General features: G+C 43.7%; 2 long non-coding RNA genes across 2 annotated transcripts in view; one reads left to right on the top strand and one right to left on the bottom strand.

Moving 5' to 3' along the window:
• Positions 1-17,936, bottom strand: part of LOC125761468 (uncharacterized) — a 34,357-nt gene that overhangs the window by 7,878 nt on the left and 8,543 nt on the right. The window lies entirely within an intron of this gene.
• On the top strand, positions 1,012-14,754 carry LOC125761467 (uncharacterized). The gene is made up of 2 exons (XR_007418111.1): positions 1,012-11,892; positions 12,702-14,754. It is a non-coding gene; the product is annotated as an uncharacterized LOC125761467 (long non-coding RNA).

Below are 17,936 nucleotides of genomic sequence, written 5' to 3'. Positions count from 1 at the left end.
CCTGCCCCTTGGTGAAGGTAAAAATGCGTATTGTTTCACGGTCACAGTCATATGGAGCGTTTGTACCGGCTCAATGCCAGCAGCACGGCAAAGGACACACACATGGATGTAAACTAAACAAATGCCTAGAAAATACGAGATCGAATACTTAAGTTAATTATCAATGGATGCCTGGAATAGTATCTATCACCTTAAGTTGTTTGATGTTTTAACATTAGAAATTAAAAAAATGCCTTTTTATTTCCAACAGTGAAAAATGACAAAAGGAAAACTAATTTGGAAGATACGCAGAAGCAGCCAGTTGACGATGGAACCAGTTAATCAAACACCATTTCTGGTAAGTATTTATTATTTAATTAATTAACATTTGAATTTGCCTTTTAAATACTGTGGCAACCTCGGTACGTTTCTTGATCAGATTGTGTTGATTTTTATTATTTTTTAAAAATAATTTTGTATATTGAAATCTTCCGTTTAACATATTCAAAGTTTATATTACTGATTATTTAATTGCTCAAATCCTGCTGCTACTGTTGCTGTACTAGACTGTAATAATAGTTTTGTTTAAAACAAATACCATAATAAAATGAAGAAAAATAAACCATTTTATGGTATCAGCACTAAGAAAATTATGGTTTTAGTAGCAATTAGTTTTCGGATACGTTTTATAGCAAACTGACAGCATTTTGTTTTGCGACAAATCTATTAAACGTCGCACGTATTAAGCTAACCACAATCACGCAGAGGGAAAGTGTTTCTAATCCAACACCTTTTGCAGGTGCTTTAGACAATAAAGGGCGTGCAACTATTCCCTTACTTTACGGATTTTCACTTATGATTGCTACAAAGAAAATGCCACCAGAACATATTTGATTGTTGTGCATCTGATGGCATTGAACTGCCCTTGGGAAGGTGAACAAGAAGAAGGGGCTCCCTCTCCTTCACAATCGTACATGAACAGTCCTTGATCTAAGTTAACCATTTTACTGCACTTGTTGCGGATGGATTTGGTCCGCTCGGGGGCGTCAGCACAGTTTATGCTGTCTAGCATACTAGCGGGAATTTTCCCTTCTCCCTGCAACATCATCCCTGTTTTGGGGCCCTTCTTCATCCCCCTATTCATTAAAGGGTGCGAAAAGCTAACGTACAGAGTACCGTGTTCCGTTTGATTCACTCCATCGCCCATTGGAAACTAGAGTGAGCACATTACATGTTTTTTTCTCTGCTTCCACCATTTGGCAGGCTCGCGAACGCATTCACTAAAGCCGATGATCGTGTTACTACGGTGCATTGCATTATCGGTGCAACACAAGCGTTTGTTACATGCGGGAAGCAACAAAAAAAAAAGTCCGTCTGGGGGAAGGTTGCGGTGCAAAAATAGTAATTGTGAAAGTATGGCAGCAAATTGTGTTACATGTTCTCTATCAATCATTTGTTGGGTTGTAAGTAAGGTTAAACTTTTCTTATGTATTATTCAACACGAACAAAAAAACATCCCTTCTTCTATATAATAACTATAATGAGATAACTTTCTAGGTATTTGGAAGGTTTAATTTAGCATTTGAGGTAAATAATTGCTAGAAGTTACTAACAACTGTTAGTAGCTGAGATGTGTTACTTCAACTTAAAATCTCATTCCCATTCTTGAACAGTTTGTTTATCAGATTCAGTTCAATATTCTTAAGGCCTTTTGATCGTAGATTTTGCAGATTGTATATCTTCCCGTTAATTACCTAAAAATCAGTCCCTATTGCAGTTGGGAAATTCAAAATCCTCGGTCAAAGTTTCCATAATTTTGGGTGGACCAAAACAACACACCATCATTCGGTCATTTGGCTGACACACATGGCCAGTTGCGTAAAAGTGCACAACATCTACACCGACTATCTGCAAGTATTTGTGTGTTTGTGTGTGTGTGGTATTGCCCATTTGTTTTTGGGGTGTTGGTTGAGTTTCCACTATTCCATTTTTTTCCTTTCCTTCGAGTGCATCTCATACCGTGTGCAACTCCCGATTGCACATTAGATCATCGCTATTGCTCGCGATCGTTCTACGCTCGATCTACACCGCGAGACAACGTCCCGCGCGGTTGTCCGTTCGGGTGACGGGACGTGGGAATGCAAGCGCTCTAAAAACCTCAAACACAAACTGTTACCACCTCGCAACTCCCACCTCTCTTTGCTTCACTCTCTTCATGTTGCAACATTTGCACTACCGCACCGAAACAGAACACACACTTGGACGGATTTTCCCTGAACGCAACAGAACACGGGGATGGTATAGAAATAGGAACGACAAGATCGAAACTGGGGGACAGTTTTGGGAATGCATTGTCTGATGCCCTTCCCCCCCCTTCCACCCTCGCGAAGTGCAATAGCCGCGTTACGCATAGCATGCCACACCGTTGGCGTGGTGAGCATAGATTTGCCGCTAAGCACGGATCGAACGCAACGGAACAAAACCACCGCAAAGCGAAGGAAGAAGGGCAGTGCAAATGAAAATGCACGGATCGAAACGGGAAAGCGATAGAAATAGACAAGCAAGAGCAACAAAGAGAGAGAGATAGAGAGAGAAAAGCCACGCGTGTACTGTTAAGTTTCTAACTGCGCTTGGAGGCAAAACAAAAGAAAATGGTAACACAGCGCGCAATCGGCGTTGTTATAGGCAGTCGAAAGGTGCAAATGAGCGGAATTGGGTAAAATATGTTAATAATTGCATTTAAACAACTCTCTGCTATGGGTCTCCGCCTATCCGCAGCACACCTACAGCCCCCAAACCCCTTTTTTTCCTGTCGAGGGAATTGAAGGTATTCTATCGAAATTAATGTTCCAGTTACACGGGAATGTTTGCGAGAGGGATGAAGGGGAAGTTGGTGGTGAAATGAAGGAAAGCAGGCAGCAACACCATGTCCAGATGTGGCGGGATATCAGCTAGTCTAATGAACCGTTGCTACTGGATTTCTCCACATGATTTTTTTTTCGCATACAATTATGATTATTACCAACGCTCTCAACGCTATCTGCGTCTGCAATTCATCGCCATGGGAGGATAGATCGGTTTTGTTATCATTAACTTTGTCTGCTGGTTCGATTTTTAATACAGATCGATCTGTTTCCATTTGCGTCTAAATTTGCACCTCTCATTACGAAAATCAGTACAGAGCAATGGAGAGGAAATTTTTACCATTTCTAGACTCTTTTCAAGTTGAAGTAGAATGTGTAGCAATAGATGTGGAATCTTTTCAACTTTCTTCAGAACCTTTCCAAGAGGAAATTGGTTATGTCGAAAGCTTTTTCAACCCCTTTTTAAAAGCTTTCCAATATGGCGGATGTGTCAGTTGAGAAAGCTTCCTACAGAATCAACTCAATAACCAAGAATTCATCTTGAGCAATAGGAAGAAATTGAACAAGACTTAAATTTGCAAAAAAAAAACCCATTTTGATTACAAATAATCATACTGAAACGTGCAAATAGCGCTTGAAAACCCTGTATCCAACAGTTTGCCGCTAAAGCTTCATTTAGTGTTGCGTCTGCGGAATGTCAAAGCTAGGGTGTGTTTTGATTTTGCATGATGCATTTTAATGAACACACCGAGAACGAATAACAATTACGCTACGGCACAAAAGAGCAACAAAAAAAAACACACAATCTTATCAACACTCATTAAGATTATTTGTTCGATTTACTTCATCTCACCAGTACAATCGATTGTACCACACGGTGTGTAAGTACATTTCCACTGCAAAACGGATCGCGTTTTTATCTCGCAGACAAAATAGTCCGCAAAGAAGCGTAACGCGATACTCGGAATAAGCAAAACAGAGCTTTATGTATGTGCACCACATTTTCCACCCTTATGGACGAGTGAGCGAATGATCGCATAAGCATTTTCCATCCAACCTGTAACACAACGCAGCGGAATGGTTTTCCCCGAATTAAAGGAGAAAAGTCTTTGGGAAATGCATGAGCAACAGCAAAAAAACCAACAACAAAAAACATGTACAACGACGACACGCAAATGAAAAGCAAATCACACTCGTTTGCCTTTTCCCGCCATCGGAAACTTTCACTCGGGTGGTATTTTCCACGCCTCGTTCGTCTGCCCTCACGCCTTCCGGCAAGGGTGACACCGCACCATCGCTGTTTCACGGTGGGTGAGTGTCGAACCAATTACGACCGGGGAAGGGGGGTAAACGTGGGAAGAGGGAATGAATGAGTTCCACCAACGGCACGAGAGAAGACACTCTTAAAATGGCCGAGGGTGGAAAAACGGACGACGGAACAGGGTGTGGGAGGGTAAGAATTTTCCGACCCCACCGTAAGTGCGCGTTGCGCCGTTTTTGTATTATTTTTAGTCGCGTTTATCCTTCACACGGAATGTTTCGCTGTGTGCTGGGTGTGCTTCTATTTTGTCCGAGTACGAGCTTCGTGTGTCTTCATCGTTGTCAGGCGGAGAAGAGAGGGTATGTTTTTTTTCTTTAAATTCAAAACACGAAATGATGTGATATTGTTCAAATAATTAAACAGACATAATAATTTCGAAGAAAAGTTCGTGTCTTTTACACTCACACTCGCAAGCTAGGGCGTCGTGTAACGACCACTCGAAGCACCGTCGATCACGTGGATCACAGACAGTTCGGCGCATCTAGTTCGATGTTCGCGATGGGTCCAAAAATTCTGACCACCGGACCAAACGCGTTTGAGTGACCACCGAAACCATGAGGTCCGCGAGAGTGGATTGTGGATACAGCGTGCACCACAAAAAGGACAGACGAGAGCAGATTCTTTCACGAATTCGAATTTGGCCGCTCGCGCTGATCGTGCGTCCCGCCGCACCCATTCGGGCCCTTTTGCTGCTGTTGGATGCGGGAGGCAAAGGGACGACAATGGCATCTCATTCGCGCGGTCCGCACACACAGACACGGAATCTTTACCCTGTAGCCCTGTTTCTCACTTGTTCGCCGTACCAAACGTATCGATAGATGGAGATAAATCCGTTGTTCCACGAAAAGATGAAGGGTGAGAGAGAGAGCGTGTGAGAGAGAGCGAAAAAGCGAGAGAGATTGTATGCAACAAAATAGAGAGGGAGCTAGGAGTTGGCTATTTAGTACGCATGTATGCGCGCACTTGAAAGCTATTTACCCGTTAGTGCGCGGCCAGGCCATTTCAGTGCTTTTCCACTTGGCACCCCGGCAAGGTGTGTGCCCGTACACGCTCCCACATTAAACACCAATCCGATCCCACTATCCCCAACCCCACCCTTCCCACCCTTAATCGCTGTCCCGCAACACACACATACACACAAACACACTGCAAAGGCATGGGGCACCTGTAGAGGGTTGCGCACACACCCACCCCAAAACTGAAAGCGGTTTGGCGATGGCTCAGCTGTTGTGTGCGCGCGTTCCCATCCGTCAGTTGGTCGCGATCTCTGCTGGGATGCGCTCGTCGCTATCGTTGGCTGCAACGTGTACCCGGTCTAGTCTAGCCGGATTGTTCCCCATTACCGCCCCCTCTCCTCCCCCTCCCCGGGGGAAAACGGGGTGATAAATTGGCGGCTTGGACTTGGGATACGTAAAACACCCTAACAACCCCTACGGACTACGAGCTGGATTGCGGGATGGATGTAACGACAGCACGGCATGGTGTCCGGGGCAGCATCAGTCTTCTCTACCGTACCAGGAAGCAGTTTGATTTTCGTTTCGCCGTTTCCAACCCGCCCCAACGGAGAGGAACATCAATTACGTGCAGCACAATGCATGATCGACGTGCCCTCTGGTGCTAAAGAGTGCAATTGCGAAGATCCGCAACCCCGAACACCACACCCCCCAACTTTGCGACTATTCTGTGCATGAGTGTGTTTGTGCGCGTGTATGTGAGAGTGTTTTATTGTGACTCTGTTCGATTGTGGCAGACGAGTGTCACGCTAGAAACTGTTCACAAAAAACGGCACCGAATTCGGGACAGTTTCGCTGTGGGATGTGGAAATCTTCATTTCCTTAGTACCATTACGACGCACTGTTAGTACATCGGTGCAGTTTGTGTGCGGGCTAGTGTGCAGGGTGTGAACATTTCGGAATTTGAGGATTTTTGATTGCGTGTGCCGTTGTGATCTTGGACTGGAAAGTACCCAAAAACCTGGTTTGAAACAATCGGAATTGCGAGCGTTTTTGGGGGGCACACACACAACAAGGACAACACGCGGACAATCGGGAACGGAAGCGGCCACTGTTGAAGCGTTTTTTTCTGTTTTGTTTCCTCTTTTTAAGCGCTGACGTGTTGGATGCTTTCGTCCTCTGCCGCTTTGTTGTTGTGGTGCTCCCGAAGAAGATGAAACCATTATGCACACTAGAAAGACGTGCGAAAGATATGTTCTGTGACACTAATATGGACAAACGCGTTCACATCGAAAGTCGTCGTCAAACGTCATCGTCAGCATCAGCAGAGTTCGTTTGCTATTGGTAGTAGTAGTAGTCAGCGTAGTCAGTTAGACCATCGTTTCCCAATAATGCCGGTGGGGTGTGAAATCGTGCATCTGGACATTATCCACTAAGAGTAGAACACACAAACACACAGAGACAGGGACACAGAAACCCAACAACATGATGTTGTGAATGTCCCCTGATCTTGATCTTCGCGATCATGCGTACTAAAGCTAGGGAAGATAGAAACGTGTCCCATCCGGCAGGCCTTCTCACAGTTGATGATATAACATCGTCTTACTGTCCACTCGTGGCAACGTGGACTACAAGCGAGAAAACAAAAAAACAAACTACTTGGAGCTCTTTTCTGTCGATTCAACAATTTTACACAATCGTCACAACAAGTTTACTCTTGTGTGTTTGTGTGTTTGTGTGTATTTCTTATCGCTTTCTCCACCACACAGTGTCGCACCACACACTCGGGGATTCGGATTTGTCTCGCGTTCCGACTACCACAACATCCGATACGCGGCATTTGCCTTATTCCGACGTGTCAACTTGTCGGTGCGGTGGTGCATTTATATGCGCGCTCGTTGCATCTTGTTGGACGATGCAACTGTGTGCACATACACACATACAAAGAGTGATAACACCTCATTGTAAGAGGAATGGAAAAAAAACTTTTGAATTTCGGTGGACGTCAAGGCGTAGTTGACACTTATCACCCATTTACTACAGACATTGGAAAGTATTATAAAGCTTAATTGTTGGAAGGAAAAATTCCCTCAAGTAGTAGAAAAACTACCGTAAGGAAGGAAGAGAGAGGGAGCGACTCACCGTTTTGGACAGTTGATGCTCATTTTCACTGCTTCACTGTGCAGCAGTAGCAACGGGGAAGAACTCAACGAAGCAAGGGGAAAATTAGGTCGGTGAAAATTGTACCCATGTGCGTGTGCGGCTGTGTGTGCATTTTTGTATGAAAAAAAAAAACGATCGTACGGTGGTTTTGTTTTTGGATCTTTCGGGTAAACCGCTGCTACTGCTGGTTGCTAGTAAGAAAACGCGTTACAGCAAATGAGCGGTACGTGGGAACGCAAGGGATTCGTCGCAACAAGGCCGACTTGCCGGAGAATGGTTGCGCCGTATGGTCAGGAGGAGGCCACGTTTGGAGAGGTGCGTGTCATCGTCGCCAGATGACGGTTGATCGTCGTCCATGTTTGACCAACCGTTTCATCAGCGGGTACCGTTCGCGTGGAACAATATACACTCCCCTTGCCTCCTCATCTCCTCCTCACTGCTCTTCCACGCACGGGGACACGTGAGATATGACGAACGTTAGCTGGCAAAAACGGCAAGCAGCGTTACAACTTCTCGGATCACGTCCCGGCATGTGTGCGTGTGTGTGCTGTTTATTTTCTCCTTAAACGTGTCATTTCCGTAAGAGTGGCCTCACAAAGCACTACTTCACAGTTTGAAGTTATAGTTGTGGGGCTATAACTCGTCACCACAAACACACAGTTCGAAACGCACAGATAGCTTGTTGAGATAGTTTTTTTTTCCTAAGAGTTTGCTACGGTGTAAAGGTTCAGCTTCTAGAACCACTTAACCCAGAATCAGCTCTGCCGGATCAGCTAGCACGATAGTTAGCGCAGTAGCTCTAATTGAGCTCGCAAACCAATATCCGCGCAAGGGAAAGGTTACAGAAGTAAACGTTTTGAAGAACACACACACCAGATCTCTAAGCTGTTGTACATGTTGTAGTTGAATATCTGAATGCCAAACTGAATGCAAACAACATTTTGAAATCATTCATGAAACTGGTGCAAAACTAAGGCTAATCAAATAATTACACCATTTCTCCTCAATATTCTTCCAACTAGGCCGGGTGAGAAGCGCTCAGGAAAAGCAAACGCAATGGATCTTATTACATCAGAACCGTTCAAGGTCCCATCAACTTTGACTCTGTGTGTGTGCGAGTGTATGCAAGGGCTTTTGTCTAAATAAAAACCCTACAGCACCACCACGCGGATAAGGTTATATCAACGTACGTGTGCTCAGGTTTGGGGAGCAGTCAGGAAATAGGTATGCGCAAAAGAACAACGCAGCCTTCACAAACGGGCAGGCAATGCAACGGGCCGTGTACACGCCGGTGCAAAAATTGTGCAATAGCAAATGAAGGTCAGTATGTTGCAGTTGCAGTCGGCAGACGTCGGCTGCCACTTGCGCTGCTGCGAGTGTGTGTCTGTCAGCGATATGCCAACCAGTCGCGTTGGTGTAGCTGAGTAGCTGGCAAATAGTTGGTGGTACAACAACAAAAAAAAACAAAATCACATTTGAACAGCACACACAAACACAAAAAAAATGGACAGAAAGACCCCCAGATCCACCTAACATCCGGCCCAGGAATATAAGGGTTAGGTGGGCAGTTGTTGCAGTTGGGGAGGTAGAACGTGTTGTAGAACAGCGTTCTGATAGCCTGGTGGCCATTTTTATTGCAATACAAACGGTGTCTGAGTTGGACGAGAAACTAGTAGAATATATTGTAACAAGCAGAGAGGTTTTTTCCTGATGTGGTTTTTTTTGTTGTTGCTACTCATCACTCTAGCCTCTGTTCGGAAATGTATGCAAAAGACCTTCCACATTTTAGCTGCAGCGTTTAGACCAACTCCCCAAATTGAAGCAGTGCACGAAAAATGTGCCATACTGTACGGGAATGGGGAGTGGGTGGGTTCATGTATGCCTGCCACCTCACTGTACGATCGATCTGCATATAGGTTAGGAATGGAACGGCTTCAATCCCCGGGCACAACCCTCGCATTAGGACGGTAACAGTGATCGACGACCGACGTCGAACCAATGTCGGAAGCCTGTCATCACGAACCATTCGGGAAAGTGGGAAGTCACACAGTGTGTACGTGTGTGTGGGGAGGTCATATGGAGTGGGAAGACACAACCTTGCACAAAGTCGTCCTAAATGTTTGAATGCACCACCGAAGAGTGGTCGGAAGAAACGGTGGGCGAAAGGTACCGGTTGTGTGGGGCGGGAAGGGAACACCTACAACATCAGGTTGAGAACGGTACGATGACAACCGAACGGTGCTTTAGTGCTTGTGTGCCAAAATAAGCCGACGGCCATGCAAAACCGGGACAGCTCTAGAACACACTTCTCGTACGCTATGTTGTATTGTTTTTTTTTGTTGCTGCGTGCCGTAAAATGCATTGTGCATTATGCAAGGTGCAAGAATTTTATTGCACTGACCATGGTGACATGGTATTCGTTTTTTCCCCTTCATTTAAAACCCAAAAAATCCGGACATCATAAGAAATTCGAGAAATGATTATTCTTATTGAACAAGCATCTCATCGCCTTGTTCAATGTTTCCGGGCGCAGAATTAGCTGTACAAGAGTTTAAATCCAAGAATAAGGACGGGACAGACAAAAGTCTGCGATCCACTTTTGTCGGTTTTGTGCTTTGGCAAACGTCCCACCGTTTAATGTGTTCGCTGCCCAGCGGACGTCCATTTGTCCTTTTTTTTTGTTGCTCAATGACGCATCATGACCTTTTTGGCGCACGTGTATGCATTTGTATGTATATCTTCGAGTGAATTCCTTCGTCATCACATATCCTTCAAGTGTTATTGGCAAATGTTAAAAGTGTTTGCAGAAGCCCAAGATTTTACATCCCCCCCAAACGCCACCGCTGGCAATCAAATCCTTTTGTTCGTTCGTTATATAAAGCTTAGTTTAAATGTGTCCTCGCCCATTGGCACACATGCCACAGATGCTTGTCTGGCAAAGCAGCATTAAAATGAGAACAAACCCAACAGTGCCAAGTGTCTCACATCGCGTAATGTGACCACAGTTTGCAACTCATTTGACTCATAGTTTTGGCTTCTTCAAAGACGTCAGACGGTGAAGAAAATAAGGACGCCATTTCCCAACAAAAAAATGGCTAATCATGCTTGAAATCGGTTGTCTTATCGAGTTTACAGCACCCGACAATGACCGGTCTTATCGCACAACGGCTGGGTGTACGAATTTCAAAGGTCGTCACCTAGATTTTATCGTGACGCCTCATCGAAACTTTTTTTACGAAGACGGTCCTGCGAGGGGAATTTGCAAGAATGTAACCATGAGCCAGGTACCATGCAACAGATAAACGCGGCACCCCCTACGGTAAAGAGGTGCAAACTGAGCCGTTACGTGGTATGATAAGATAAGACACAACTGATCAACTTTGCTGTACATAGTATACAGTCCAACTGTAGGCTATTCTCCAATATTTCCTACGAATGGTTGGAACAAGGCACGAACACAAAACGAAACCGGACCTCCAATCTGGATTGAGCTGGATGATGCCGTTTTTTTTGGGAGAATGTTGAGGATAGACTTGTTGCATGCCGGCCACTGTGACTGGAACAGTGTGAGGTTATCGCGGGTATATATTAAATAATGGACCTGTGTCGGGCAGCTAGTGTGTCACGCCGCCGTTATCGCGCAGTGAGACGACCCATTATCTGTACCCAAGCAGGAAAACAATGGAGTTCGAACGCGTGGCGATGGTAACGGGCCTCAAATTGTGTACGATGGCGATGCACATGGGACGGGCACTTGCCGCCATTCTAATCAACCTCGAACATGTGTGACATATACGAACGAACAGGGTGATAGAAGTTGTATGGAGATCTGCGGAACGTGAAGAACGGAACTACCGTTACCGTACAGTACAACCGATCGAGGTCTGGTGTTACCGGTGCGGGACTGTAAAATGTAGGTGAAACAATGCCACTACACTGACGCACACAGCTGTAGCGAGGCATTCCGTACGTATATAGGAAGCGCAATCCGTTGTTTTTTGGATTTCAAACGAATTCATCAGATTCCGAATGTACAGGGAACGCAATCGGGAACTCGTACGTTCGATGAAGGCGTTGCTCCAATGTCGTGGGATACCGTTTGCTAGAAAACGCTACAGACGGTGTGAGAAATTGACCCAAAAGTTAATAAAGTTTGATTTTGACCATGTTGGATGGTGTTTAACTCCACAGCTACCACCATCTCTGATAAGCGCTCACGAGTGACTCACAAGCTAGTCCATCCTCAATTCTTCCCAATTTCCAGGTCTTCCGGGATGATGGGCTGGTTTTCGGTGGGAAGAAAGAACGGAAGCTATAATTGTGGTGTAACTGTACCGGTTTCGCAACCTCCGAGCTCCAAAGATCCGTCCGTCAGCTGGTTTTCCGGTTGGGTTCTCATACAACGAAAAGGGAAGGAAAACGCTTGAACGCAATCCATCCGAAGCATCGAAACCAAGCCACCTTCACCAGGTTGGGGAAGGTCCGCGTTCGGTACGGGAACCGTTCTACACCGAACGCGAGCATGTTGGTGCGTAATTTTAAAGCATAATTATCATATTATGATCCAACTGCCGTTGGGCGTATGTTGCTTTCGATGGGTGGGTGCAAAGCAGTAGAGATGTGCAAAGTGAGTAAGAGTGAGATAGTGAGTTGAAACGGTGTAGTGAACGAGTTTCGTTCACTCATCACGATGAGTTTTAGCGACTCTTTTTTCACTTACTCACTCATGAGTGTAAACATGTAGTCGTGGTGAGTCGAGTTGCTAAAAGAGTAAATACGTGAGTTGAAACGAAAATGAGTTGAAACAAAAATGAGTTGAAACGAAAATGAGTTGAAACAAAAATGAGTTGAAACAAAAATGAGTTGAAACAAAAGCGAGTTGAAACGAAACGTTTGATACACATGAGTTGAAACGCAATACATGTGTACAATACCCAAACTAGCCAAATGAATATACTTCTCGCTCTGCCTAGCTATCAAACGTGCATAAGCGAACAAGCGGGCTAGACTGATCGGCATTGACATGAAACGGGATACTTATTCGGATATTTATTATCCTACTCACTCATGAGTATATTCATTTGGCTAGTTTGGGTATGGTACACATGTTTTCCGTTTCAACTCATGTATATCAAACGATTGGTTTCAACTCATTTTTGTTTCAACTCATTTTTGTTTCAACTCATTTTCGTTTCAACTCATTTTTGTTTCAACTCATTTTCGTTTCAACTCACGTATTTACTCTTTTAGCAACTCGACTCACCATGGCTACATGCTTACACTCATGAGTGAGTAAAATGACCGAACCGGGTTTTTTATGACTCCGAAATGAGTCGATAAACGAGCTGACTCCTTATACCTACTCATTCACTCTGAGTTGACTCACTGAAAAGAGTCGTTATTCTCATCTCTACAAAGCAGGAAAAAAAACTGGGACTCATCCAACTAGAACACACCAGGCCAGGGAAGGTACCGCTAATCAGATGAGCATACACGCCGGTGGATTGTTGCAACGGTTTTGTAAGAAATAGGGAAAAGGTGGAGATAAAACTAAGACGTGTACGCCTGGATGGCTCACACTCTCCAATATATCCTAATAATTGTACTTCGATAAGGTGGAAACAAATGTTACGGTAATGATCGGTATCGTACAAGATCGTTCGAAAAACACAGTGTGTTTGATTGCTAGAATAGCCTATTCCGATATTCAATAAAAAGCTTCAAATGGTGTTATCGAACAAAACCACAGAAGAAACTACCATCATAATGTTTAGATACGTAAAAACGTCACGAGCCACAGTGGTGGTCGTGTACTAAGCACGCAACTGTGCTCGTGTGTTGCATTTAAAATGCAGTTTCATTCAGACGTTGTGCAAATCGGTGACCTTGGTGAAGTTGGATATCAGACACCCAGACAGAGAAGATGTTAAGAAGACATGTGATTGTATTCCAATGTCTTAATGATGAAATGAGATAAAATTCTATTTTTTTGTTACTTTACACACCAATTAAAGTATCTTTAATCGTAAAAATGCACTCAAAAGGGGTTTTTGTGTCATGAAACACATTTGGCGAAGAAAAGTTAATGGAGATCAATAAGACATCTCTGTAGAAGGATGCAATCCATACTCAAATCAAGTAATGATTTGAAAAAAAACTTACAAAAATTCTTAAAATGCAACTGCGAGATGCATTGTCGAATGGTTTGAAGTTCTATTGAACGATAACGAACACCAAAGCCGGTTCTCTTCGTAAACATATAAAAACGATACTTCCAGGTTGGTGTTGGTGGACACAAAACCTTCATCGTTTAAACAAGCGACCTGCATTGTATAATTCACCTGACAATACTTGAACTTGGAAGCTCTTTTGCTTTGACAGATCAATTCTCTTCCTGCAATTAAGTTTTACAAAAGATCTTGCGATGCTTGCGAGGTTACGACAGCAAAAACGAATGCATGTGCGCGAACTCCCATGCGCAACACTACGAAGAACAAACAGAACACCTTCGTCAGGGTTTCTCTTTTGAGTAAGAAATGCGCGTAGAATGCAGTTTTCTGTTGCACAATACATCGCACCGCATCTCGTAGAATTGCAATTGCGGAATTGCATGTGTGTGAGTCTATCTCAATTGTAGATAGTAAGCACACATTTGTACACCGGGTAATAGCTTGGACATCACTGGATGTACTTATGAGACATAAAACTGGGCAATAGAAGACGATAAGTATTAGATAAAAAAACCCATGATGTTTACGATGACGTTTAGACGATGATGATGATGATGATGAACGTAATGTAAGGATTAAATTTCGGGCAACTATTCAATAGAATTCCGGTGGTATGCTTTCTTGCTTGTTGAGTTTTGGGGTACGTGTCAGAGGTGCATTTACATCGAGCTATTCCATTTGAGGTATTTGTAAATGCACTATCTGGTACGACATTCCAGAATCGATATTCGTCGTACGGGAGTGCAAGAAGAGCAGAAGCCTAACCGCATGCAGTCGAATGCAACAACAACAAAAAAACCTAAAAAGGGACGAAGGGTGTGTGGGTGGTTAGCGCCCGAAGCGGGTGGGTGTGAATGTATTTTCAACGTAATACGCGCACTGAATCATCGATGCGCGAGCTGATTGGCGCACATCGCGTTATTGCGCTGCATGTGCGTGTGCATTTTACAGTGGTGTAATATATTGTGTGTTTTGCGTTATAAATGTGAGGAAGGGCGAAGTAATATGATGGAGCAAAAAAAAAAAAGGAACATTCTTATTAAGTTATGGCTAGTTGACAGCAGCAGTAAAAACAGCATCAACGCAGCAACGAGCAAAACAGTAGTTCAACACTTCGATACAAAACAGCGTGCGAAACGTTTATATGCAGTTTGATCTTAATAAATTCTATCACCTTTAATTTCTTTGGTTCATTTTTTTTTATTCTAGTAAAATAAAAAAAAAACAAAAATATGATCCCTGTTTATGAGCGAAACCTTTCTCGTCAGCTACTTACGTTTACTTGCGTTTGGCATGTTTGTAAATAAGCGAATAAATATCACCAACAACTCCTCAACGGTATACAAATTGGCGTTTATTTCTTTATTACTTTGTAAGCAATCTTTTCCTTTGCGTTTAAAACACAACCTGATCAAGAAACAATCCGAAAGAAAATACGGTAAGGAAGCGTAGCTGGAGCATATGTTTTAATTATGTAGTAATAATGTATTTCCCTCGGTTTCTCCTACTAAAAAAAGGCAACTGACTAGTAATCTATTTGCAATCCGTCACCCTTAAAACCCTTTTTTCTAGACAGATCGTATGATCAACCCAGTATTTTGTCGTAGGGATAAGAATGGGGATGTTGAGCAGTTTCTTTGCTGCTTCCCCCCCAAAAAAAGGGGACAAGCTTGTGATGGGGACGTTTATTTGGCACCAGTTACTGAGTTACTGCGGTTTCGTGCTTACAGGTGGTGGACGACCGTGCAGGAAAGCGGATAGATTATTTATAGCCCCATCAGTGGGGAAAGATTGGGTGTTCTGCATCGCGTTCTGTGTGTTGCATCTGTTTGTCAGTAGCGCAGGTTTTCGACCGACCTTTCGTACGTTAACCGCTCCGACATGTGCTCGTGCATTTCGGTGGTAATTCCAATCGAACGTACTGGCAAACGATGCTTTTGCGATGTGCAGCCCCGTGTGAATAATTGCACCATGGGAAAGGAAACCCAAAAAAAAACAAGAAACAAATTAATGCAAGAGCATGCAGCTTCCCAATCGATGGTGAAATAGACTTTAATCTTAAAACACACCCAACAGTGGAGGAAAATTATGTCGATTTCATCTCGATCGATTTTTTTGACCATCCAGAAAGATCACCCGATCTTTTGCATGTCTCGTGTGGCGGTACCAGTTGGTGCCAGTGCGGCTGCCAAGGGCACAGTAACAGATTTAGGAGACATTTGAATGTCGCCGTAGAAGCCCGCGCATTGTCCGTAGCCACGCGCATGTAGAATGTAGAATTTAGAACAATTTCGGTAAGCCGCCCGAACGGTAATACTATTCTCATCCCGGTAACCGACAACCTAACTCGGCAAATGAATGGCAGCAGCTGGCAAATGGAAACGATCGTCCGAACCGTCGTCAACGTCCTTCCCAAAAACCCCGGACCAGCAATAGTGTAACAAATCGTAACAGGCAGAGTTGTCATTGCTGAGGGACGACGATCAGGATCAGTATCGCAACGACCATCATACCGGAAGGAGGCCTTTTCTCCAGCACAACACCGTCCGCATTGCATCCCCAACTGGGGCAATATACGCTCTGGCAGTGTGGTTAGCTGGTTGTGTGGTTATTTACATCTTCACAGCCACTATCCGCCCTGCCGTCGCGCTAATGCCCGAACATACGATCGGTGAAGCAGTGTGAAAGCAGCCGAAAGGCGGTCGACGCCTAAAAGTGTACATTTGCAACGAGTAAAGTGCGTATAGGAGATTGCGTGCCAGCAGGCGCGTAACTGGTGCGTTACGCAGTGTTTCAAATTTTCGACCTTTTACGGTGTACTAAAATGTGATTGTTCTAAACGAATGCAAAAGGGTTTGTGAGTGATTATTTTCAATATCTTTTAAAAATGTTATCCTTTTTCTAAAATAGAAGATTTTTGTATATTCCTTACTCCATGTTTTTTCAGGTCGAAACTATTTTCTTAGATTCAAAGTCTTGTGCAAAAAATAAAACTTAAAGCTCCTAGAACAGAACTTGAACAGCCTTTCCGTACGTTATTTGTCTAAATTTATTTTATTTATTACAGACGTTTATCCTAATGCGAAAAATGCATTAAACGAAAGGTAAGAAATGTAAAGTAAACAAAAACTTTATTACGCCGTAGCCAAATATATCACACTTCTTGAACCCGAGAAGAGCCGAGTTTGTTGTTTACACCATATCCTGAAAGCACGATTTCAAATTAGCAACAACAAGCCTCTGCTATCTTAATTTTGTTTCTCCCATTCACACAACCCATATATCAAATGATCGCGTGTCACACATTCATCAGATTTCGATGCCCCGATCCATCAGATTTTTAAACCTGCTTAGCCACACACCAGGCCACTATAGCTTCGACGCAAATTAACACATTAGATTGTTTACATCAAACCGCCCAAAACTGGCTCGCGTACGTACATTTGCAAACGTGAGGCGCATGTGTTTCGCGTTTGTTTTTATTTCTCGTACGGCTAAGCTGCTAAAAGAAAATAATTTAACTTCCACTGGGGCAATAAGGTCCACTGGGCCTAGAAGCGTGTCGTATTTTGTACAACCACTCAATCGTAATGGAATGGATTGGATTCTTCTATAAAGATCGTTTACCGGTTACTCATCTACTAAGACGATCGTACCTAAATGAACAGGTAATGGCGATGTCAGACAAATGTGTCCAATGCTATGAAAGCATATTGATTTAGTTATTTTATTTAATAACTTAGTCATTGAACAACTGTTTGATGTCCAACCCTGCTCAACGATTATTGGCGTCATTTCAAACCCTTTTCAATGCGATCCACTCCTTTCTCGCCCAATGAAGACTGGCTCTTCTTTCTGCCTAGTGTTATTTTTGTGACGTGGCTAACTCAGAGAGAGCTTAGCAACTGTAATGTTTTACTCGCTGTAATGAGGTCACTGCAGCATCTGTACTATCGTCCTTCCCCACATGTAAAGCTTATTATGAAGCTTTTAAGCTACCTTTTCTCTGATGCACCTAAAAGGGTCATCGATCTTTGGCGACGGAATTTTGAGCTACTTTGCAATAAAAAACAAATGCGAAAAGAGTATCCTGGTTGCCAAAATACTAGACTAAACAAACATTTGCTTTAACCGGATCAAAGCGGATACAGTAATTCAATTACAATCGTCTACAATTCTAGCCACTATTTCTATACATTGCGGCCACGGATGACTTGCACATTGTTTTCTTTCACGTCTACCTCAAACGTACTCTCTTTTAAGCTCCACATCTTTCGATTTGGTTTCATGAATGGACCGGATCTATCCAACCCATCGGACGGTGACGGCGGTTTGAAGGTAAAGCGCTGCAAATTGATGACGATGGAGCCGCGAGCATAAACCTACGCATCCGCGTGATTGTATCGCTTGCGTCATTTGTGGTTTG

Source organism: Anopheles funestus, chromosome 2RL (assembly GCF_943734845.2).
Source record: "Anopheles funestus chromosome 2RL, idAnoFuneDA-416_04, whole genome shotgun sequence".
Lineage (NCBI taxonomy): Eukaryota > Metazoa > Arthropoda > Insecta > Diptera > Culicidae > Anopheles > Anopheles funestus.
This window is presented reverse-complemented; position numbering and strand designations above follow the sequence as displayed.